This window comes from Ursus arctos, unplaced genomic scaffold (assembly GCF_023065955.2).
Source record: "Ursus arctos isolate Adak ecotype North America unplaced genomic scaffold, UrsArc2.0 scaffold_3, whole genome shotgun sequence".
In the NCBI taxonomy this organism is placed as follows: domain Eukaryota; kingdom Metazoa; phylum Chordata; class Mammalia; order Carnivora; family Ursidae; genus Ursus; species Ursus arctos.
The window spans coordinates 5,807,937-5,832,551 of record NW_026622985.1 but is presented as its reverse complement, the minus strand read 5'-3'; positions in this window follow the sequence as shown (position 1 = coordinate 5,832,551).

Below are 24,615 nucleotides of genomic sequence, written 5' to 3'. Positions count from 1 at the left end.
CTGGCTAGGCTTGCTTTTATCATACAAATTTTTACAATGTCTTCATTTTGGCCTATGTGAAACCAAATGCTGTGGAAGGTTTGGAACCAGCACAGGACAGATGGCGCTGTCTCTACCTAACTCCAGCTGCTCTGGACTGTGGGGCCCAGGCTCTGCTGCTGTGGGGGCTGCTGGCAAGTGTCCCTGCCCCTCTGGGGGATTTCTAAGTACGGACAACAGACGGGAGCTGCTGGCACCCACAAAACCAGGCGCTGATTCCGCCAGGAGCTGTTGCTACAGAAAGTGAATGTCTGAGTTGGGGTGGCAGCGTGGGAGAGGAAATCATGGGGAGGAAATTTTCTCCCCACAGCCTAGATAATTCTTCTTACCCTAAGATCAGGGAAAGAATGGGGATTGCACCAACCTAAAAATAGGAAAGGCTGTGCAGGAGCTAGCCTGCCAGAGGGGTAGAGGGCCAGCAGGTGGCAGTGGTGATTGGGTTCCTGCACCTGCCAGTCCCAGCCCCGTGGACAAACTGCACCGGCATTGTGGGGAAACAGAGGTTGGGCACTGAATAAGTGCCAGGGTCAGCCAGTGAGCAGGGCTGTAGTCCTGTGTCCCCCCTACTCTGGGGGGAGGGGCTGTCGCAGGTGACTTAGCTCCCCGTTGCCTTGGCGAGCATGTCCCACCCCTGCAAGCTGGTGGGGAGACCTGGGGCACCCACGGACCTTGGGCATTCCTGCTCAAGGCGGGGGTGGGTGGGCCAGGAAGAGGGGGCACTGTTCAAAGCTGGGTGACATTTGGGCCATGTTTGAAGTTGGTGTGACTAACACCCACTTGCCGGGGAGGAAGGCGAGGTTCTTCCAGGCGGAGAAGCGGCCTGTGGCGGAAGCCTCTGTGGTGACAGGTGTGTGAGGAGGGAGGGCAGGTGAGAAATAGACACAGGGCTGCCTGTGCAGGGCCACCTCAGTTACAGGTGGAAGGCTGTGCCCATCTGCAGGTGTGCCTGCAGGACAGGGTGGCAGCTCCAGGCCATCTGTCTACACATGGGTCGTCAGGGCTGGGCTGTGGGGGGAGGCCAGGGCCCCCTCCTGTGGATGGAGAGCAGGGTGGCGGCTGCAGCCATGGATGCAAGGCAGGGACAGACAGAGGGACCTGGGACAGCCCGCCCACCCTCCTACCATCAGGTCTGAGCCAGGGCCCCTACACTCTCCCCCATCACCCTCTGTGTATTTCTGCCCTCACATTAGTGCCATGGTTAGCCGTCTGTCCCCCAGATCTCACCGCGAACCCTGGAACCTGCCCGAAATGTGTTGCAGTTTATGTCTCTGGGTTCAGGACCATGCCATCCATGTGGGAACCCCGCCTCCAGTGTGATCTCTGAAGAGGGGGGCACAGGTGGACGAGGGGCACAGAGAAGCAAAGTTGAGGTGCTCAGAGTGCCCAGGGTGGCCCGTGGGCAGTGAGGGTGCCCGGGTCCATGAGTGCAAGGAGGAAGGCTGGCAAGAGGGGCCATGAGAGCAACAGCCAGGCCGTAGGGACATTTGCACCCCTGAGGAAGGAGACCTCGTGTCATGTTGTGCCGCCCAGTAGGGCTCAGGAGCCTGGCCAGAGCACAGGAGAGGCCTGACCACAAGCCCTGGGGTGCCGGGTGGAAGCCAAGGTTGGGAAAGGGAGGGTCCAGCTGCTCCCATAACACCTCAGCATCAGCCCTGATGGAGCAGCGCCCTGAGGCTGACACTGCTCTGAGCACTGGGGTACACCTGGGGGGCCCCAGATCCAGTCTTCACAGGAGCTTGAGTTCTATTCAGAGCAGGTGGGCAGGGACAGAAGAGCAGGCACTGAGGAATCGAACATAGCTCTTTTCTCTGCCTCATACTGGGAGAGGCTGGAGGGACAGAGGGCGGGCACCCCTCAGGTGGTCGCCTCTTTGAGGGACCATCTCTAAGGAAGTGATGTTTGAGTGAGACCTGAGTGGCAGAGCCCGCATTCCAGGCACTGGGAGCAGCAGTGAGGACCTTCGGGCAGGGGGCTGAAGGCAAGAAGTGGGAGCCAGCAGGGACCTCAGCGGGGGCTCCTGGGCCGGCTGGGGCTGCGGGGTGCACTCTGAGAATGGGGGTGGCCGAAGGTTTTAGGTGGGCCATGACCCAGAGGTGTACATGGCCCCCACTTTGCTCGCTGCATGGAGAAGTGACTGCAGGGCCAAAATGTGAGTGGGGGAACCTGGTAGAAGGCTGCCGCTGTGGTCCATGGAGAGAGGACGTGTGTCAGGGGTGCAGAGGCTCAGGTCCTTGTTGGAAGGTGGAGTAGATGAGTTGGGGCGAGGGAGGGGCGGTAAAAGGGGAACCATTCTGAAATGCCCGGGGAAGATTAATTGCACAAAGTCGGGCCACGCAGCTGGAGATGGCCCCATGACGTCATCCAAGACCTTTGGCAGCTCAGGCTGAGGGTTCTGGCAAAAGCCACGTTTCAGTTCATGGAAGGTCGAGTGGGAAGTATGGACGCACAGCAAGGGCTCCTCTGTCACTGGTACGTGGGCAACCCCACCCGGTCCCCACCCAGTCCCCACCCGGTCCCCGCACAGACTGCTTCTCCTCTGGGGACGCGAGGACAGGAGAAGCCCCTCTGCTTTTCCCCTGCCAGCAGCCTCTTCCCACTGTGGCCTTGGGTTCTTTCTTGATGGCCCTGGCACTAATGAAAGCCAGGCTTCCCCTCTCTTTACTAACCAAGACGCCACCAACGTGTCCTGGGTCCTTTCTGACAATGGCAGGTGGAATGAGGCCCCCAATGACGCTACAACCCTGTCTTGCTCGATCAGAAGTGCGCTCTTTTCCGTCTTCAGGACGAGACACATGGCAGGAGAGACAGCAGCTCCTCCTGCCGCTGATGGTGCAGCCGTAACCAGAGCCAAGGTGTGCCTTGACTGTCTATTTTTCAGAAGACACTGTCCTCTTAAAGGGCTAGTGTCTATTTTTCAGGAACCAAATCTTTTTAATATAGTCACAGAATCTTAGAAAAGACTTAAAACAGAAATTTGAGGTGGTTTCCTAAGAAGGAAGGGGGAAGCAAAGACATAAAAGCAAGGTCTTTGTTTCACTCTCAGAACATAGGGTTTAAAGAACAGAATACTTTATACATTGTTGCATTTTTAGTTATCATCCCTAACTTGGTTGTTATAAAGTAACAGGTAGGCATTTCACAAAGGAAGACACCGGAGTGTTCGTTCCAGAGTACACAGCTTACAAATGGCAGATTTCAGGGTAGACGGGGGTTGTTGGCAATGTGATATGTCATAGCCAGTGCGGAACCCCAGAACGGGGCTGGCGGAACCAAAGGGAACATTCACGTTCACAAATACCTACTGGAAAGACCTTCAGCTGTTTCCCTCTGGGGATGTAGACTTTGACAATGTCTCCTGCCAAGGCGGGTTGCTGTCATGTAAAATATTTCCAGTGACACCACGGGCCAGGCAGGCCAGGCAGCCCTAAGACTCAGAAAGGAAACACTGCTCCAGGTCTGTGCACTCTTCACCAGGGAGTCATCATCTCTGGGTGCGTCAGCGTGGAGGACTTGCAGGTGCCCACAGCTCAGGGGGACCCAGCAGGTGACCGCGAGGCATCTCCTGTCACTCCCTCAGCTTCCCTGCTCCCTCCCGCTGCGTGGGCATTCTGTGGTTCCTCTGAGGTCAGCTCAGAACTTTCCACACATTCTTCTCTGCACGCTGACTGTGGACTGACAGCAGGAGGGGCGGCAGTTGGGGGGGACTTTGTACGAAGGGCGCCCGGGAGGTAAGGTGAGCTGCTGCCTGGATGCGGTCATGCCCTCCTCTTACTAACAAGCAATGTTACCAGAAATAATTATGTCAGCCACACTTCACATCGAAGAAGCAAATAAATGTGGTGATTCTCAACAGAGTGTAAGGGGTTGGTCTCGAGGCCTTGTCGATGGCCATGCGTCCTGACACCACCCTGCATTCCCGTGGCCATGGTGCAGAGTATCAACAGTTTGCCCTTTCAGGGCTCTTGTATTTGGCGTTCGTCACCTTATTTCGCTTCCACAGCACCTACTGAAATACATACTTTTGGGATGACACATGTCCATATGTGGAACCTATGTTCAGAGATGGGAAGTCAGTTGCCCAGAGACATGCAGAACATGGTGGAGCTGGGGTTAGGGTCTTTGTGCCTTCAGAACCTGTTGCCCTAACCGTTGTCCATTCTGCTGATCAACAGGGAACCTTACCTGACTGTCCCTAGAAGTTGTACCTTACCGCTCAACCACCCAGCCACTGAGCTTGAAGGAGGTAGAGGGACCATTGCTTTTGGCTGAATTCTGCTGTTGGCAAGTGGTTTCATGACCTGAGACCCGGGTCAAGTTGAAATGTGTGCAAACTAACGGAGGAACTACGCAAATCTCCCCATATCTGTACAGCATCTGCTCTGCAATAACTATGTGCCCAGCACAAGCCAGCGAAGACACTTGGTGGCTTGGCCAAGCAGCCCTTGTGCAACAGCCTGCCGCATCCAGAATTCTCTTACCCAAGACCACTTTCGGCACTGCTGTTCTCACAGGCTGGAATGCAACATGGCCAGCGAGGGGTGGCGCCGAGGGGAGATCCCTCCAGCTAGAGAGGTGTTCTGACTCTCCTTCGGTTGCTCTCCAGGTGTGGGCGGGGGAAGGCGTCTCACCCCTGGGCCTCAGTTTACCCTCTTTAAAATGCCCTAATAAATACCTGGCTGTCTTCTTTCATTAGCTGGGATTGAATGAGGAGACGTTACTCTGACAGATGCAGAGCGATTATTCATAATCATGCCACATCACAGGGTGTATCAGAGAACAAAAGAGCCCGTGGATTGTAAACACTTACGTTGTAAAGGGGAAGACAAATACTGTGAATTGTGTTCAATCACAAACAGTAATTTTAAAAAAAAACTTATCTAATTGATTTTTTTTAGTACCTGTAATGAGTTTGGGCACAGAAATAGCTTTGTATTTTTTTAATGCTAGAATATGCTATTTCATGATGTTAAAAAAAAAAGACTAGTATTAATATTTATAAAAGAAAACTGCAAATCTAAGTAATGGTATCTGATTAAGGATGACTGTAATTAATAAAGTGAATACTTATTATCATGCAATGTCTGTGTGTGGAATCTAGAAGGCCGGCCATGTGTGTAGGATAGAGAAGAAACAAGTGGTGTGCGGTGAAGGCAAACATGAACGTGCTCATTGCCCCCTGCACCCCGTGTGTCTGCTTTCCACTATCGAGTCGTGTGCACCCCTAGCTAATAGAGTCAAAGAAGTATAGCCCTTGGCCTCTCTTTCATTCTCATGATAAACACGATTGAGTAAGCACCATGTGGCAAATACCCTACTTGTACTATTGAATTTTTTTTAAAGATTTTATTTATTTGCATGAGAGAGAGAGAGAGCACAAGCAGGAGGAGGGGCAGAGGGAGAAGGTGAAGCAGACTCTCCACTGAGCAGGGAGTTCAATGCAGGACTCGATCCCAGGACCCTGGGATCATGACCTGAGGCAAAGGTAGACGCTTACCTGACTGAACCACCCAGGTGTCCCTCGATGACTTCTTTTTTAAATGACTAAGTCCAAGGTCCTGTACTAACAACATGCATGATGTGGACACGTGGGGTCCATATGCTACCACAACAATCACTTTAATGCCCATGACAACCACTGGGATGGAGGGTGGCCAATGCCGTGGGCATCTGAGCTGGGTCATTTGTACTCCACTCCTCCTTCCAGGGGCCTGGTTGGTGGGCACCTTCACTTTAAGACAGACTGAGCTGGATGCAGCCATACTCAAGGAGAGAAGCGAAGTTGATAAAGTTTGTTCCAATGCCCTTCTACCCGAGGGAACAAGGTGAGACCCGACGGCCCGCTGCAGCTTAGCACAAAGCGTGGCTGATGTCAGCAGGACTCACAGCCAACACACACATGTTCTGTGCTCTCAGCGACAGTGAGCTGCCACCACCCACCTCCACGGGCAGGGGTCACTTCCCAGGCTGAGGAAAGCAAAGACCAGGGCTGGAGGGGGGAGATGTACCTGTGCCCAACTTCCTGCATCTCCCTCCCTTTTGCCTTCCCTTCCCCTCTCGGCACACGCCTGCTGTCCTGCTGGCCCACCCCTGCTCCTGCATTGGTGACAATACTCCAGGCTGCATTTCCCAGTAGTCTGGGGAGCGTTTTCACAGTTTCATGTCCTGGAGAGGATACATTTGGGAGATGGTAGAAAATCCAGCTACCACCCTGAGGTGCATGCCTGATCTGGCTTCCCGTGTGCCAGGACCCAGTGGGAGGAAAGTCCGTCCTCTTGCTATTAGCTCTCGGAGGTGGGCATGGAGGGTTCTAGTATTTCTAGTTTACACCAAGGGCTCTTATGAGGTGGGCTGGTGATGACAAGATTAAGAGAGATGGTGCTGTCTTTGAGGGGATACTGTACTGGGGGAGAAACACAGATGCATAAAGAGATGGTGCCAGTCAGAGGAGGGAGTGAGGATAGAGGGCCCAGAGTGGGCCCATGAGGCCAGGCTAGAGCAGAGACCAGTGGAGCCCAGCTCAGAGGGAGGCCACAGTGGGCTGAGCCCAGCCCTCACCTGCAGCTCAGGAATGACAAGTAAGTGCAGGCGACCAAGAGTGCCAGCAAATGGGACTCAAGGTGGGTGTGGAAGAAACAAGGTTGGGGAAAGGCAGACACCCAGCCCCAATGCACCTGTGCCCCTTAGGCTGAGCTCCTCCGCTACTAATCCAGGGACTTTCCCAATGCATGGAGAGCCAGCACCCTCACGGTGACAGTGACAGCAAGAGGTCTTTGTCTGGGGTCCCTGCACAGGCTTGGGCCAGCAGGTGGTCCGGGCCAGCCTGGAGGCAGCAGCTTGACACAGGATGGAAGGGGAGGGCAGGGAAGGGGAGGGCACCAGGGAATCCGCCTGGGCCACTGGAAGGAGTGGGGATCTGCCCCCCGGCACCCCTCCCTCCTTCCCTCCGGTTCCAGCCCAATGCTTATCTCTAAATCAAGCACGCATGAGGCCAGGATACACATCTTCTGGGGCCTCCAGAGAGTTGGAAACCACATCCGTACCTTGGCTTCTACATGAGGGGAACTGCCCAGCACTGGAGGACGCCTGGGCTCCACCACCTGCCTCCACTTCCTCCCAGCAGCCTCTGCTTAACACGGTGGGATCTGGCCTCTCCTCCATGGCCCGAGAGCACAGCCTGTCTGCTATTCTTGGCTTGTCCACATGTGCCTGCTTTGTCCCTCCTCATTTCTTGTCCTTGTTCCTCGACGTTCAGTGTCTACATGAATTCAGTACCACCCCTCACCCCAATGCCACATACAGAGCCAGTTCTTTGGTCTATACAGCACAGCACCCACACTTTATCTGTGCTGGGAGCTGGGGGCTCTTTCTGTGCCTGGTCTCAGCTGGGCTCTTTCCTCCTTCCAGCACATCTCTTCTGCGTGTCCCACACACAGGCTGGCCTCCTCTGCCAGCATCAAGTCCAGAAAGGGCTTTAGAGAGCGCATCTGCTCAGGAGTGGGACATTAGATCCCAGTGGCTGGGGAGAGTCCCCAGAGACATGCTCTAGGATGTGACCTCTGTTTCCCCATCTGTAAACAGGGAGCTCCACTAGTTTGGCAGATGAAATTATGAAATTCTCACTTTTCCTGGCTCACAGGGGCCAAGGTCAGGGGGGTGCCTTCATCTTCAAGGCCAAGGAGGTCTGGCGGGCACCCTGGGGAAGGTGATCGGGGGGTGTGCCAGTGAGGAGGACCACAGAGCACAGACCAGCAGGTGCTCAGCTACCAGAATTGGGCTGAAGAGGGAAAGGACACGCTACCAAGGGGTCAAGGTGCTTGTCAGGGTGATATGTCTCTCCGAAGGAAGCTCTGGTCCACTGCTGTCCCAGATTTCTGAACAGCAGCCGTGATCCTGTGCCCTCGGGGGTCCCCTGAGCTCTTCTTAGCACAAAGGGGAGCTGGGGAGATGGTCCAATCTTGGAGAAGTGCCCCATGGCACCTGGCTCAGACATGTCATCTCTGCCACAAGAACAGGAGAGGACCTTGGCCATCACCGGATGGGGGACAGATGTGCCTCTCCCCCTATATCTTCTTCCCTTGCGGCTTGTCTTGGCTTGTCTTTTCCCAGATATTAGGAGTCACAAAATTCCCCCTATCTTTCCCTGTGGTTCCCCAATTTTCCCCGGGTCCCTCTGAGATCATCTGTCACAGGCACTGCATAAAGGCTGGCTCAGAGCAACAATGGCATCAACCCCAGTTATACAAACATCTCAGCCCCTCCACGACTTTCTAATGACCTCAAACACTGCTTCCTGCCATTTCAGACCCTGGTGTGGACCTCCTGGGGCTTTAGTAACAGCAGTTAGACTGAAGAGACGTGGCTATGTGTCATTTAATTGCTAAAACTGCAACCAAGTTCTGGGTGAGCAAACACTCAACGATTCCCCCATCTAAACATGACCTGCAGGGCAGAATGGATGGATCGACATCCCCTCACAACTCAGGGGCATCTCACTCACTGATGGACTCAGTTGCTGAAACAAGATTGAGCAGTCATGGATGCTGTGTCAGCCAGGGTGCCAGGACATCAGGAGCAAGGGGCTCATCTGCACGGCAGGTGATGTACCGTCTGAAGTGGGCACCCCCCCCCGGGTGCCAGCTCCTGCTCTTGGGGTGTCTGGGCAGGACCAGGGAGAGGGCAGGAGGGTAGACGCAGCCAGCTCTTGTGGGGTTCATGGCTCTGTGTCAGATTTGAGCCTCCACAGTGGGGACGAAGCCCTGGGATGCCATGGCAGGGTTCAGACAAGGGAGGACAAAGTTTGATCTGCACTTTAGAAAGACTGATGGACCCAGGGATGCCTGGGTTGCTCGGTTGGTTAAGCATCGAACTCTTGATTTCGGCTCTGGTCTGGATCTCAGGGTCATGAGATGGAGCCACACTTTGAGTTCTACCTTCAGCACAGAGTCTGCTTGAGCTTCTCTCTCCCTCTGCCTCTCTCCCTGCTCTCTCCCTCTCTCTCTCTCTCTCTCTCTCTCTCTCACCCCAAAGGCAGAGCAAAGACTAGGGAAGAGGTTGCTGGAAGCAATAGGGCAGGTCACTTCAGAGCTTCAGGCGAGGAGGCCTGACGGCACTATGCAGCTTGCTTTCTGACCACGCAGGGGAGGCAGGGTGACTCCTGTATCCCCCGTTCTCATGCCTCGTTCTCCCCCTGGGCTTCAAGGACCATGAACTTCAAAGTCTGTGTTTTAGGTGGAGTCTGAGGTTATTTTGAGAAAAAGGCACACAGTGTATAAGGAAAGAGGTCCCTTTCCTCTTCCCCAGATGCCACACACCCCACACTGGCTTGGCCCAGGCTTCCCACGGCAGAGAGGGAACCCCACAGCTGTTAGTGTGGGAGCTGCTGTAGGGAGGGCAGGGCACCCCAAGGCAGGGACACGGCCACATCCCCGCTTCCCTCTTCCAGGCCCCCAGCTCCTGTCAGGTGAGTGGGGAAGACAGAGACATGGGTCCCGGGGAGGCCATGGACTTGGTGAAGCTGAGCTTGGGTGTGGGGAAGGACAGGGACCCCCATATACAGCAACACCTACTGACGTGTCTGCAGGGTTCATTATAATTCTCCCCTCTCAGCTTCCAGGATCCTCAAGTACAACTTCCTTTGTTCCATTTTCCCTGCCAGTCCTCCCACAAGCACAGGTGAGAATCAGGGACTGACACCTCTGAACTGGGCCTCCATTTGGAGTTGGCATCAGGAGAGTTTTGGGGTGTTTGGGTTTAAGAAATATTTAGCCATGGGGTGCCTGTGTGGCTCAGGCAATGAAGCATCTGCCTTCAGTCAGGTCATGATCCAAGGGTCATGGGATTGAGCCCCACGTCAGGCTCCCTGCTCAGCGGGGAGCCTGTTTTCCCTCTGCTTGCCACTCCCTCCATCCTTTTGCTCATGCTTTCTCTCTCAAAAATAAATAAAAAACTTTAAAAAATAAAATACCTATAATTTTAGAAAGAAGGAAAAGAAATATTCCGCCATGGGATGAAGGGTCAGAGATGACCGGAAGTGTGCACGCACAGGTGTGTGTTTGTGTAAGAGAATGACGGAGAATTGAAGTAGCTTCCTCCAAGCTCAGAGAGAGATGCCTGTATACCCTGTGACAGCTGTCCCATTGTGCTCCAGCTAGCTAGAGGTGATCACTGGTATGGGCCATCAGTCTCTTCCAGCTAACATCCCCAGAGTACTGTTTTCACTACTGTTTAAGGCATCATGGGAAGAGTGTGAAGGCCTAGCATCCAGAAACCCTGGGTCCTCACCCTGGCTCCCCCAGTGATGCTCTGAGTGACACTGGGGAAACCACTTCCCACTTTGACCCAAACTTCCCCTTCTCTGACTTGAAGGCTGGACATGGATCGCCCCCCAGGCCCAGTTCAGCCCTCAGGCCTCCATAGCTCTGTTGTCAAGAACCCAGGCCTGAGCTCTGACCCCTTGGGTTTTGTTGCCAAGCAGGGGCTCACTCCATCCATTTGTATCATACTTGGGACCCCTGTGACTGTGATGTGTGTAAGTTGGGCCAGATCACGGCTGTTTCCAAGCACAGGCCGGCCGTATGGGGCGTGCACTGCACCATTCCAGAAGATGTAAGTCCCGTAGACTACTCTCTGAATGGCAGCCTCAGACCTGGACACCTGGGAAACCTCACTCCCATCTCCCCACTCGGCACTCCACTTTATTACAGTTGTGAGAGCAGAGGAGGGGCTGGTTGGAGGTGTGATGTCAGGGTTCCTACTGCACCACCCACTGGACTGAGGATCAGGAGCCTTCGTCCCAACTTGGTTTCCAACTTGGACAATCAAAAGACCCATGTTCTAAAGCTGCAAAATGAGGAGGTGATCTTCAGGGCACTTGCCAGCATGGATTCTGTAGTAATGACTGCTCAGAATGGACCTCATGTGAGTATAGGCGTATGTTTTAAGGAGCCTTATGGTAGAGTTGCTCCTCCGATATCTTGGGGACATCATTCATTGTGCCTAATTTCTCACCAGAAATCCTACCAGAAGTCAGCAGGCTGAGACATCCAGGGATCAAGCCAGGCCTTATGGTTAAAGTGCTCCCAGACTCTTTAGGGAGCTGAACTATAACACACACACAAGGGAGATATTTTTACAATGGCCTCTCCATACGCACTGGCTGTGTGAGCTGGCTGTTTGAAGCCTGACTCCATTAAGACTGATATGCAATGACTTCCCTGTGACTTGCCCCAGCCCTCGGAGCTCACAGGGCTTCAGAGACACGGACACTCATAGGTCAGCTTGGATCCCTTGAGGTGCTTTCGATCTTAAAGGATGCTGTGCGGTATTTTACTAGCACTTTGTTGGTATTAGCTTCCAATAACAATAGTGACGACAGGCAAATCTCTTTGCTCATTTCACCAATGGATATTAGAGACTGAGTTTCAACGCCCCAGAGAAGAGCCATCTGTGAGGATGGATTGAGCAGCTGTGATGCAAACTTGCTTATCGAGGTTACACTTTGTGTTTGGCACCTGTTTCATTACCTCCCATTTCCTACTTATAATGTAATGGCCAGCCTTTTCCTGTTACCCAAGGGTAGCAATTTCCACCTTAGACAACATATTTCTTACATATCCTTTGGTAATCATGGACAACTTGATGATTTCCCCTTGTTCTCTATATAAGAGCATCCTGCACTCTCTCAAACAGAAATGTCAGACTCTAGTGTCGTCCCCGTACACAGGAAACCTGTGGCCAAAGCTCTGCTCAGCAATCTGGGATTGCACATTTCACGTGGCAATGAAATTGGGCTAGTCTTTAAATGCTAGAAAGGAACCACTTCCCAGGGTGCCCCTTGGTCACTCCATTTTTGGGAAAAAGGCAGGCCACTAACCAAATTCTCAGAAGGGCAGATCACCTGGGGAAGGAAATGTACTCCCAAAATAAACATAAACCCTACTCAGTTTAAAAGCCAGACTTTCTCACTATCTCCAGATGACAGCCTTGCGATGGTAGGAGAAAGGTGTTTTCTGTCCTCCTCCAATGATGTCACAAAGATAAGGCACCTTTCAACAGTATTTGTACATGCTGAGGGACCAAGCCAGGTGCTCTCAGGATTCCCAGGTTCAGGAAGGGCCCGGGTGTCAGGAACTATGATTCAGGGGTTAGAGGAAGGGTGACTCCCACTGAGAACAGGAGCTGTTGACAAACCAATGGGTTAGCTGGTGCCTGAGCAGACTGAATGCTTTTGAGAAAACCCTAGGGACAGCTGTACCATATCCTCCTGTGGGGTCATCCAGATATAGAGGCCAGAGATTGGCTAGAAGGAAGGATTGTAAGTGACAGACACTATCAAAGGCATTAAACATTCATGACCTCCATCCTCACAAGAGCCTGAGAAGCAAGGAGCATTCCTGCTCTATAGAAACAAAACTGAGGCTCAGAGAGATGAAGGATTTGCCCAAGGGCACAAAGCTGACAATGGAGGAAACTGAAGTAATCAGTCAGGAGAGTGAGTCTCCAAACCACTAGACCCTTGTCACTCAAGGTCTGCAGACAAGTGGCACCTCTGTCACCTGGGAGCGGGTTAGAAATGCAGATGCTCAAGCCCCGCCTCATACCTCAGACAGATTCAGAGTCTGCATTCTGTCAAGATTCCCAGGTGATGGGTCTGCCTTCCTGTTGATGGTCCTCATGCACTTTCAGGTCCAGTCTCTGCATCCTGCTTGGGCGGCCACATGTTTCCAGGTCAGGAAGGGTCTGTAGAACCTCTGGAGTAGAAGCCCATAATAAGCTATTATACCTTGAGGAATTCCTATTCTAATGTAATAATAAGGCACACAAATATAGTGAAGACAAAATGAGAGTTCATGAAAGTTAAAGCCATTAGTAGATGTTGCCTCACCCCAGGATTTTAACTTTATGAGCTCTTTGTCCATCTCTCCACTCAGCTGTTGCCATTCATCAAAATTATTGAGGTTAGAAAGTCTTCAAAGGATACAGGCTATGTCAGACTGTTGTCTCATTATGCCTACCTGGTCAATGCGGAGGAATTAAAATAGCATGCCTTCAGACTGAAGCTGAGCTTCCAAGTTTACATTATTGGAATTCTGACCTGACGGAGATGACAGCTCTGTGGTAGTCTTCAGGAGATGGGGCACAGCAAGACAGAGCAAGGCCATGCAGGAATCAAATGAAGGGTCAGTAGTCCGACCAATGGTAGTGACACACCAGAGAAGATGGTTTATAAAAGGGAGGAGGGGGAAAGATGTGACGGGGTGCTTGTCAGCTGTGCCTAGATAGAAGGGATTGGGCAGACATTCACATTCAAGAGGTTTACGTGGTACCAGGAATTGTCCTAGGAGTATTCCCAGGGTCCTCAAATATCATCCCGTGCCCTAATCATATCCCAATGGTTACTAATTTGGGTAGCATGCATGAATATCACTAGAAAGAAATATTTCTTACTGTAAATTAATAAAAAACTCCTATTCTTGTATTATGATTTGGTATCTTATGAGTTTGAATATCATGAATTTGTTTCTGAGAATGTGGTTACTTTGAGATGCATTGACAACATTGATCCTCTCCAACCTGAAAAATCGAAGGCCTTCAACTTTGACCTGGAAATGATGTCAAAAGACTGAGTGGCCAAACCTGGTGATCAGTGAGACTCCTTTCCTGACACAATGCTGTATCTTTCCCAATATTTTCTTAAGATTCACTTAAATAATCACCTGTACCCAAATACACACCCCCTAGCCCATTCTTAGTTCCTAAATCAGTTTTGACTGAGCTACCCAGTACTCAAAGTTCTGCAACCATTTCCTTCTCCCCACCCACGCAGACAGAACTTAGTATCATCCCTTTCTTCACTGGGCTGAATGGAGAACTCCTGTTCAGGTCCCTAGTGGCTGCCTCTCCCTTCCCTCTGCTCACCTGTCTGTGGAGAATGACTTTGGGTCCCTTTGTGCTCCATCTTGTCCTCCAAACCCCTTGTTTACATCAGAGCTCATGTCTCTGGAGTTTGAAGCCTGGCCTCTGAACATCTCACATGGGTCTCTGAAAACCAATTTTCTGTATGTTTCCATCCCACCCAGTTCATGGTCTATACCCTATCTACCAGTGGATCCTAACAGCTCCTGCTTATTCCACTCTGAAGGCTGACAGTATTTTTAAGACCCTTACTGAGACATGACCTTGAACAGTCCTGTCCAACCCCCTCCTGCCCCAGACCTCATCCTCAGCACTGTAAGTTCCTCCAATTTGCTTATCCTAGTGGGCAGATTAAGAACCACCTAGGCCCACCTCTCTACCCCCCTACAGGAGGAAAGTGGATTAATGACAGCTTCATGTAGAAAACTTTGACACACGTCATGAGGACGAATTAGGAAAGGGTAGAGGAGTACCTCTAAATAGAGGAAGTGGGGTAACACTGGCAGGGACTAGGCAATCACGAAGCTCAGCAGGAAATGGAAAGGAGATTAGTTTGCGGGGAGGCACCCGGATGGAAAGTGGGGAGGGGTGTGGCTTTCTGAAGAGTGAGACTCTCACTGGGAGCTCAGGGCCCCTTCCTCAGAAGGAGGAGTGGTGGAAGGACCCTTCCTCCATCTCTGCACCAAAGAATCAGCAATGAACATTCATCTGTAGCTTGTATAAAGATCATCAAACAGTGAATGTTAATATGTCTGGCTTCAAATCTATGTCAGAATACTATGAAAGTGGCAAACAAGCAACCTGAGAAATTGATTTCCATGTAGTATTTCCCTTTTTCAACCAGTGCAATAATGTCGCCTATAGACCTGAGTCATCCAGATGATCTCCGGGAACCATCTCGTAATTCAAAAGTAGAATTTAGTTTAATCACACACACACACACACACACACACACACACACACACACACACAGATACATTTACATGTGTACATGTAGTGTGTGTTTTTGTGTGTACACGATTTGCAGTGGAGAAATTAAGTGAATAACACCACGTGGTTACAACCTCAGAAATGTTGGCAGTGCAAGCATGTTGCTTCTCAGTCACTAATTCCAGTTAAAGTGGTGATTAGAAAAGGAATCCTACCATTTACTGGAATCTGACTTCAGCAAACAGGGTGAAGAGACAGGCTCATTTTGTTTTTAAAAGGCTTTTCATAGGTCCTTCCTTAAATACAAAGGAACAAAGTGGATGAATAAAGTCAGGCCATCCAAAGGTGCATTCTGCCCTTCATGTAAGGATTATAGTAAGTCTTACACAGTGACAAAGCTTAGTTTCTGTCTTCTTAGCCAGTTCAAACTTAACTTTATAAATGGAATAGAATGGATTAAGGAAGCCTTAAAAGTAAATGTCAAAGATAAACATAAAATATAATTTACCCTTTCCTGCTCCTTCTGCATTGTCTTGTCATTTGAAAAAATTTCCCTGGTTGATTGGGAGTCTTGGAAAACAATCTGTCTTTGCTCTTTACCCTCTGTGAATTCTAAAACCCCAATTGTCACCAATGAAAACAGACTAATATCTCTTATGAATATAGATGCAAAAATCTTTAACAAAATTTCAGCAAACCCAATCTAGCAACATGTTAAATAGATTATAAATCATGTATATATGCTCCAACTGGGATTTATCCCAGGAATGCAAGGTTGGTTTAACATCTGAAAATCAATTAATGTAATACAACGTATCAATAAAATAGGGGACAAAAAACATATGATCATCTACGTTGATACAGAAAAAGCATTTGACAAACATTCAACCCCCTTCATTATTAAAAGGAACACTAAAAAAAAAACCCTGCGAATAAGTGGTACCTTGGTCTGCTAGGGCTGCCATAACAAAATACCAAGGACTAGGTTGCCTAAACAATAGACATTTATGTTCTCACAGTTCCTGGATCTGGAAGTTCAAGATCAAGTTGTCATCATGGTTGGTTCTGGTTAGGCTTCCCTTTCTGGCTTGCAGATGGCCACCTTCTTTTGTTCTCATGTGACCTTTCTTCTGTGTGTGCATGTAGAGAAAGAGAGAGAAAACTGTGGTGTCTCTTCTTCTTCTTATAAGATCATCAGTCCTACTGGATTAACCTACTCTTATGACTTAATTTAATCTTTATCATCCCTAAAAGGCCTTATCTCCAAATGTAGTCACATTCAATGTATGAATTTGGGATGGACACAGTTCAGTCCATAACAAACGGGAACTTCCTGAGCCTAATAAGAGGGAGCTGTGGAAAACACACAGATAACAACTTGATAGGAAAAAGACTAAATCTTTCTCTCTAAGATCAGGAACAGGACAAGTTTACAACTTCTATTCAATTGTGAGGTCCCAGCTAGGGCAATTAAATAAGAAAAGGAAATAAAAGTATTCAGTTTGGAAAGGAAGAAGTAGTACTATTTGCAGATGACATGATCTTATATATAGACTGTTCTAAAATATCAGAATTAATAAATGAGTCCAGCTAATTTGCAAGAAACAACATCAATACACAAAAATCAGTTGTGAATCTACAGACTATAATCCAAGAATGAAATTAGGAAAGCAATTCCATTTACCAAGGTACAATAGCATCCAAAAAAAATAAAATAAGAATAAATTTAATGAAAGAGGGGTAACACTTGTACACCAAAAACTATAAAACATTGTTGAAAGGTATTAAGGAGACATTAAAAATGGAAAGATATATCATGTTCATGGATTGGATGATTTAATATTATGAAGATAGCAATGCTCCTCAAGGGGATCTGCCAATTCAATGCAATCTGTATCAAAATCCTAATAGCCTTTCCCACAGAAATGGAAATGTTGATCCCAAATTCCATACAAAATTGCAAGAGACCTTGAATGCCAAAACAATCTTGAAAAGGGAGAATGAATTTGGAACATTGACACTTCCCAATTTCAAGGTTTACTACAAACTTTCAGTGTGATACTGGCATAAGGATAGACACATAGATAAATGCAACAGTATTGAGAATCCAGAAATAAATCCATAAATATATGGTTAACTGATATTTAATGAGGGTTCCAAACCCTTTTATGGATAAAGAACTGTCTTTCACAAATGGTATGGGGACAACTGGAAATGCACATCCAAAAGAATGATGGTGAACCCTTACTTCACATAAAATACATATATTAACTCAAAATGTATCAAAACCTTAGCATAACAGCTAAAATAATAATGCTCTGGGAAGAACACATAGGAGTAAATATTCATGATGATGGACTTGGCAGATTTCCTAGATACGACAAACCACAAAGAACAAATAGACATATTGGATTTCATCAAAATTAAAAACTTTCGTGCATCAAAGAATACTATCAAGACAGGGGGGAAAAAACAACTCACAGGATGGCAGAAAATATTTGTGAATCACATTTCTGATAAGGATCTATTGTATCTGGATTATATAAAGAACTCTTACAACTTAACAGCAAAAAGACGAACAACCCAATTTAAAAATGGGCAAAGAATTTGAAAAGCTATTTCTCTGAAAATGATATACTCATGGCCAGCAGGCACGTAAAAAGGTGCTCGACATCCTTAGTCATTAGGGAAACTCAAATCAAAACCACAATGAGATAGCACTTCATACTCACTAGGAAGGCCATAATGACAACAGTGGGAGACAGCAAGTGTTGGCAAGAATATTAGAGAAAGTGGAACCATCATGCACTGCTGGTGGGAATGGCAAATGGTGTGAATGCTGTGTAATACACTTTGATTTTTACTCAATAATTTAAACATGGAGTTACTGTATGACCCCGCACTTCCACTCCTACTTCTAACCCCAAAGAATTCAAAACAGGTAGGCAAACAAAAACTTATACACAAATGTTCACAGTGGCACTATTCACAAGGGCCGAAAAGTGGGAAGAACCCAAATGTCCATCAACAGATGGATGGATAAACAAAACGTGGTCTATCCACACAGCGAGGACTAGGGAGTGACAACATCATGGGTCTGGCTTTCCATGTGGGGTGAAAAAAAACCTCTGAACTAAAGAGTAGTGATGATTGTAAATATTTTTCCTATGCCACAATTTTTAAAAGTGTAATAACCAACATTGGTGCCGTGCTTAAACTTTGCAAGGTGTTTGCACATGCCTGAAAGGTTTACTTCATAACAAATATTTGGAACTCAAGGAAGTAATATGCTTACCATTTTAGAGAGGAAAAAAAAGACACAAGTGCAGTGAACCTGTGCCTAAAACTTAAAAGATGAGTGAGTGGGTGGTTGTGAATGTATGAACAAGCAAGCAAAGGAATCAAGAAGCACACTGAGATTCAAAAAGCTGAATTGACTCTCCCAAATTTACAGAACTGTGGGAGAGAGCTGACGTGTGTTGTGAGCTAACTGCAGTGAATTGCTATGTTCACTTGAAGGAGCCAGCACCTTCAGTCTCTGCCTGTCACATCCATCCCATTGTATCATGCTGTCTGCCAGAAATATATTCCCTGCATTGTTTTTTCTGTACTTCAAGGAATTGTTAATAATTTAGGAAAACAAGTGATGCACATTCATCATTCTCCATTAGTTTAGGCAGCAAGAAGCAAAACAAAGCCAACTTGTCTAGAAAAAAGCCAGGGTTTTCACAAGGCTAAAAGGCAAGGTTCTCCCAAGTGACCTTGTGATAAACTAACAAGAGGAGAATCCCCTGCAAAGCCAACCATGTACACAACCCTACAACCAAACTGTTATCGCCGGGGTTCTGGGGCATCCTGGAGATCAGCCATAAGGCTCCCACCTTGTCATAATCCCATGTGATAGGGCAGAAATAGTTACAACAGGGGCTTCCTTGAGTATCACTCTGGCTTAGGCCTCAGGAAGTGTAACGTTCGTCAGCGAGGATTTTCACAGGGCCCCAAACATCTGCTTAAAAATAAAAAGATGTATTCAATTGTCAAAAAGATTGGTTTACTTGACACAAAATACGAATATATGTATGCCTTGCTGTGTTAAAAACCTTGTTTAATCTGGATATTGGATCATAGGTATACATATTTACATACAACTTGGCATTAAATATTTCAATAAGTAAATGACATCATTCAGGATCCAGCCCTGGGGAGGCAGCAGAGGGCCAAGACCAAGAGCTCAGCATCTGGATGTGAATGCCCTCGCCATCCGCCCAGCTGCGTCATCTTGACTGAGGCTCCCTGTGCTTCCTTTTCTTTGATCTGTTAAGTGGGTTAATGACAATACCTAACTCAAAGTCTCAGAATGAGAATTAAAATACAGAGCCCATGTAAAGCACTCAGTACAGTGCCTGGCAAAGAGTGATCTCTCAAAAATGCAAGCTGTTATGGGGCACCTGGGTGGCTCAGTTGGTTAAGCATCTGATTTGATTTTAACTCAGGTCATGATCTCAGGGTCATGAGACTGAGCCCTGCATTGGGCTCCATGCTGGATATGGAGCCTGCTTAGGATTCTCTCTCTCCTCCTCCTTTTGCCCCCATCCCCCAAAATACAAGTTGTTATAAAAACCCATGATGTGTTGGTTCCATTAGTTGTTAAGTCACGTTAAGAAAATCATTGAAAACAACAATAAAAAACAATGGCTTCATCCTCTGATGCAACAAACTTACAATCATGAATTTCTCTCTAAAACAGTTTTCTAGGTATCATGATGTCACTGTGAAGAAAAGACAAAGAAACTGCATCCCCTGGCCCAAGACTCCCAAAAGGAAGTACACTCGAAGACTTGGGTAATGCTCACAAACGCTCAGGCATCTAGCTCGGGTGGGAATTTTTGAAGAGCATGAACAAGATGGAAAGGTCAGATATCCAGGATAAAACCAGCAGCTGATGCCTGGCCTCTGGAATGAGATGAGGCTTGTGGAAAACAACACAGCCACCACACCTCTTCAAGCAGTGTGTTCAGAGACGAGTGGCCCAGCGGTGGCAGCGGAAAGTGGGAAGAATTCCTGACAGAAGGAAAACGAAGCCCAAGATAAATGGGGACAAAAGAGCGCCAGGCTGTGCTGAATGGATTCAAATCCAGCAATAGCACATCCAGGCGAGGGTGCGAATTTACAGGTTCCTAACTCAGGGGCTGTCGGTGCTGTGGCGGGACACACAGACCGAGGGGCTGAAGTTCTGCTCTGCCCGGTTGACTTTGGGCCAATCTTCTTCTTTCCCTAAGCCCCATCTATTCAACTGTATGAGGAAAATGGTAGCACTAGCTGGAAACGTGTATAATAGGCAATACTGGACCATTTTTACCTTCAGAATTAGCAATTTAATATGGTTCAACCTAACGCTGAGTTTGCGTAAGTGTTGATGGTGACAGTAAATGACATGTAAGTTAATTGGACCCAGTCCAAGGCACAGGTTAGCCCTTGTCCACCTATATTGGAAGATTTGACAGAGAGTTGGAAAGTACCAGAAAATATCCTGATTTTACACAAGTAGAATACTAACACTTTAAAAATTAGAGTATTCCAAATAAATCACTTAAGTTTCCTAATAATAATGTCATACATATCATAATGTCCAGGGCACTTTAACTACCATTGTGTAATTTTGATTCTTATAACAATCTTTTGAACTGTATGGCTAACGTTGGTCCCCTTGCTACAGCCCCAGAAAGTAAGTGATTGGTCCAAGGACATAGATGGTAGAGAGCAGAAGCCTTCCCAGCAAAGGCTTTAATTCCAAATTCAGAGTTCTTTCCACTGCTCCATTCTTTACTCTTCCTTTTTTTTTTTTAGTGATTTTTTAAAAAAAATCCAGTATAGTTAGCATACAGCGTAATATTAGTTTCAGGTGTACAATATAGTTATTCAACTCTTCCCTACATCACCCTGTGCTCATCACAGGTGCACTCCTTCATCCACATCACCTGTTTTCCCCATCCCCACCTCCCCTCGGGTGACCATCAGTGTGTTCTCTAGAGTTAGCAGTCTGTTTCTTGGTTTGTCTCCCTCTCTTTTATCTTTCCCTTTGCTTTTTATTTTGTTTCTTAAATTCCACATATGAGTGAAATCATATGGTATTTGTCTTTCTCTGTCTCACTTATTTCATTTAGCATTATGCTCTTCGTAATCCCTTTTATATTTACAAGAGAAAACACCCAGAAATGGATCTTCAGATCTAAAGCAAAGCAAGCCTTTGGCTGTGAGGTCCCAGGTCCTTGATGTCCTTGGAGGAGGGAGATCTGTGATACTTGGTAACTGGGGCGGGGGAAGGTGGAGCAGGGATTCTCTCTCTTTGCTTAAGTGGGTGGTAAGTACCAAATATTTTCTGTATGGAACTAAGGTTTCCAATTTTGGGGGATTCTCTCAAAACAGCCAGCTTATCTGAGCTGCTATTAATACAGAGGAACTCCCTGCGTCATTATCTAGTGGAGGGAATCAGGATTGGGGTTTCAAGCCGGCAGTTCTGAGAATTAATTTCCTATTTTCAGCCAAAGGTCACCTTCCCCATTTTGTTCTTTCCATCATAGATCATAATACTTTTTGACTTGCCTGTTTTAAAAATGGGAAGAAAGGAGGAAAAATCCACATATTTATGTAAGCACTGAGCCCTGTTGTATGAGGTACGTGTGGTTTCACTGCTACAGTTAGCATCAAAACCAACGTATCTTTCCCATCTTGCTATGTGTCTGAAATAATCTCCTTACAAGTCAGATCTGTAAGAATACCCGTTGGAGTACAGCACGTTGGGTGCCTGTTCCCCTAACGTGCATGGCTGCAGGCATGGAGGAGTAACTTCACTAGTGCCCTCACCCTTTATGGAGAGCTTGGAGTCCTCCATCACACTTCACTTCAGTGATAGGAAGTGAACAACATGCACTGGAGCCAACACGGAAATTCTCTTTGGCAAAGGCTAATTGTTGATAATCCTAAAATTCATTTATTTCAGAGAAGAAAACAACCATATGCCGCCAGCAAATGCCTCCTCCTGCAATGAGTCATTCCCCTCTCACCCCAATCTCATCTCCAGCCAGAACCCAGAATGTATTTGAGTGTTTATTTATAGTTAAACAGAAATTGATCTTTATCTTGTTCAATAGTTCATTTTAAATTTCCACTAAAATTGCTCTTATTAAATGAGAAAAGCAACACAACCCCTTTCCACTGAGAAGTGTTCCTCTTTTCTCTAGATCTTCAGCAGTATTTTAGGGTTTAAAGGAAGCAAGTCTCGTCCTAAAATATAAATATAGATCTCCCATTGGCTCCAGACATGGCTCTGCCTTGTGGCTGAATTTTGCAAACAGTCACAAACAGAGTGGTACCTCTCCATTATTCAAAGTCTCAAATCACTATGTTAGACAGTCAATCATTCAAACATTCATTTATATGTATCATCAAGACAGGGCTTACCATGAGGCAGATGTGCTCTCTTTTCTTCCTTCCAGGATGCCATGATTATAAATCTATCATAGCTTTCATCGAATTTGTAAGCATTCAAGGTGGTGAACCAGTACAGATTACCTACATGTTGAAGTTTCTGATTTAGAATGCTTCATATGGGGGCACCTGGGTGGCTCAGACAGTTAAGTGCTGGACTCTTGATTTCAGCTCAGGTCATGATCTCAGCATCGTGAGTTCGAGCCCTGCATTGGTTCTGCACTGGGCGTGGAGCCTGCTGAAGATTCTCTCTCTCTACCTTTCTGTCTGGCCCTTCTCCCTCCCCTGCACTCTCTAAAAAAAAAAACAAAAACAAAAAACAAAAAAAACAAAACAAAAACAAACAAAATTGCACCATATGCTCAAAATATACATATTAACCATACATAGTTTATAAAATGCATGCCAATACCAGGAATGAGGATATAAGAGAGTACACGTATCCTAGTCTTAAAAGAAGCTCAGTGTTTGCTTTCACATTTCCTTTGCTTGTTTATTCAGTGTTGCCCCCTTACCCCATACCAGTCTGTGTTACTGATTAAATTGTTAAGCTCATATCCTTTCCCGTTGGTACAAATTTCGATATTGATTTCTGAAAGGTGGACCAGGAACCCCAGGACTTGGTAAATGGGAGAGCACGGGAATGGGTAAGGGTGGTAAAAACAGAAAAGAGTAAAATTGTTTGAGTGACTATTTGGGAAGAATGCAGATTCCGTCGAGGGCGGAAATTCACAAAGTCCAACGGAGAGCATTCAGAGAAGTTTTTGCTTGATTGGGAGTGTCTAGGGTTAAGGGTCAGAAGTCATCTGTGGGGAAAACTTTTCCACATAAAAGATTAATAAAGTGACTCTGGGAAAAACCCAATCATCCTGGGATCACCTGGTTGCAAAGAGGGTAATTTGTACTGAAAACAAAGGTGATTACTTAGACCCCAGCAATAAAGAACCCAGGATAGAGAGAAACAAATTACCTTGTTTTAGAGAGGTTCAGAGGCACCTGAATGAAAGATCTTTGGGTCAATTTGAGCAAGGCTCTATTCGATGAATTATCTGAGCATGCATAAATAATCCACAGGGACCACATTGCTCTTGAAATTGCTGGCTGAATATTTTTATCCAACATCCTTTCTCACTTACCCTTGATGAGTTTCCTTAACCTACACAACCAGAAAACTGAGAATTACCACCCCTCCCTCCCCTCCCTCTCACAGAGGCTTATCTGCACTTAGTCAATGAGCCCTGCTGGTTAGCACCTGCCTATCTCCCACCCCTGTCTCTTCCTTCCACTCTTTCAGTGGAGGAGTCTTGGTTCAGATCCTGACGACTTCCTGCCAGGGCTGTTCTTATCATCTCGTGATACACTTCCTTGTCTCCAAGCTCTATTTAATGCATCCTTTTAGGGCAACTCCACTGCAAGTGGATGATTGAGTATTTCAGAAGTGAGGGGCTTCTGAAGTGCTCATCAATCTCAAACACAGCAGTCTTCCATTAAAGAAATAAGATACGCATCAGAGGGACATGAGCCCCGCACCATGACATGTTGCCTAAGGGAAGAATTCAGGACCAGTTACCTTGAAGCCAGCATCTCATGAAAGAACTAAGCCTGCACTTGGAGCCACACTAGGGTTGACTCGCAGCTGGGCAGTGGCTCCTCACAGAGGAGATCTACATCACAGCTAGTGTGGAGCGTGTGCTGGGGCATCGTCATAAAGACTGACATTCAGTAATTCAAACCTCTCTAATTTTTTAAAGATTTATTTATTTATTTATTTATTTATTCTAGAGATTGAGAGAGAGAAAGGCGGAGGAGCAGAGGGAGAAAGAGAGAGAGAATCTCAAGCAGACTCCCTCTAAGTGAGGAGCCCAACATGAGGTTGGATCCCACGGCCCTGAGGTCATGACCAGAGCCAAAACCAAGAGGCAGCCGTCCAAACAACTGAGCCCCCCAAGCACCCCTCAAATCTCTGTATTTTTGATAAAGTTCCTTGGGATGCTTTTCCTAGATGAAAAATAATAGCCCATGCTTTTTACAAGTATTTGGGGGAAAAAAACCCAGAAAGTATCTTAAAATCACCTTTAATAGCACCTCTCAGAAATCATCACATTACCTATACCTTGTTGTACTTTTCCTCTGTATATGTATTTTCATAATTAGGATATACATATGTATGCAACATACATACACATGGACATATACCCACATTTACATATGCATATTCATATACATTTATATATGCATATATGA